This window comes from Notolepis coatsorum (assembly GCF_963971535.1).
Source record: "Notolepis coatsorum genome assembly, chromosome: 1".
Taxonomy (NCBI): domain Eukaryota; kingdom Metazoa; phylum Chordata; class Actinopteri; order Aulopiformes; family Paralepididae; genus Notolepis; species Notolepis coatsorum.
Window position 1 is genome coordinate 252824586 of NC_140165.1, and position 1385 is coordinate 252825970.

Here is a 1385-nt window from a genome sequence, read left to right on the forward strand (position 1 = left end):
AGAGAGAAAATGACATTCACTGGCTGTGTTTCTTCACTCTGCGTACAGAGTATTAGTAACATATTGACTCTAGGGAACAAACATTTACATTTAGATTTACATTTAGATTTAGATTCAGTCATTTAGCTGAACGCTTTTATCCAAAGCCACTTACAAGTTGTGTACAACACGTCAGCAGGAAGGGTACAACTCTTAGGCAAGGCAGATAATGGTCAGTACCCAAGGGGGTGTAAAGTACTTGAGTAATTGTACTTTGTTACAATACTTAAGTACTGTTTTGGGGGATTTGTACTTTACTCAAGTATTATTAGGTTTGTATACTTGTACTTTTACTCAATTACATTTCAGAGAAAGAAAACATACTGTGTACTCCTTACATTTAAAATGCAGACCTACAAAGTACAAAGTACAAATTTTGCAGGTCCAACTATTTTAATTAGTATATTTGTTTCTCTGGCCGAACTAACGTTAACGCTATTAATCCTGCACCTGCACTTTATTTATTTATTTATTTATTTAAAAAACAGCCAATCAAATCCCCATCAATGGAAAATGAACCCGCCCATACCCATGCTGATTGGTCCTTGTGCAAAGACTAGAAAGCGGGGATCTTTGATTAAACACCTGCTATCAGAAGAATAGACAGTCAGAGTGATGAGCTACAGAAGATGGCCACAAACGATAGTACGAGTGATGATGAAGAGGACGAAACGGAACATTTCATTGCCCCCGGAATAAAAAAAACGTTTTACTTTGACTTTTTAGTACTTAAGTACATTTAAAAGTAGAAACCTTTTCACTTTTACTCAAGTGTGTTTTTAGCCAGATACTCTGACTTTTACTTGAGTACGATTTTGAGACGGTACCCATACTTTCACTTAATTTCTGGGTACTTTTTACACCCCTGTCAGTAACATTGTTTGTCAAACAGTGTTGAACTTGAGTGCTACAGTCTAATAAGCATATATAGGTAGTAATATACAGGTGCAGCTCAATAAATTAGAATATCGTGGAAAAGTCTATATATTTAGCTGTATTGATGCAGTCATTTGTGCAAAAGGAGCCCCAACCAAGTACTGAACATACATGAACATACTTTTCAGAAGGCCGACATTTCTATATACAACAGAAAAATCGATTTTTTATTTTGTATTGGTGATACAGAAGTTTGGGCTTTGATGAGCTGTAAGACATAATCATCAAAATTAAAACAAATAAAGGCTTGACATATTTCACTTTGTGTGTAATGAATCTATAATCTACAAGAGTTTCGCTTTTTGAATTGAATTACTGAAATAAAATAACTTTTCCACGATATTCTAATTTATCGAGCTGCACTGTAGTCAGTATATATACAGTAGGAAGTTAGTAGTTTTCTTTAAAAA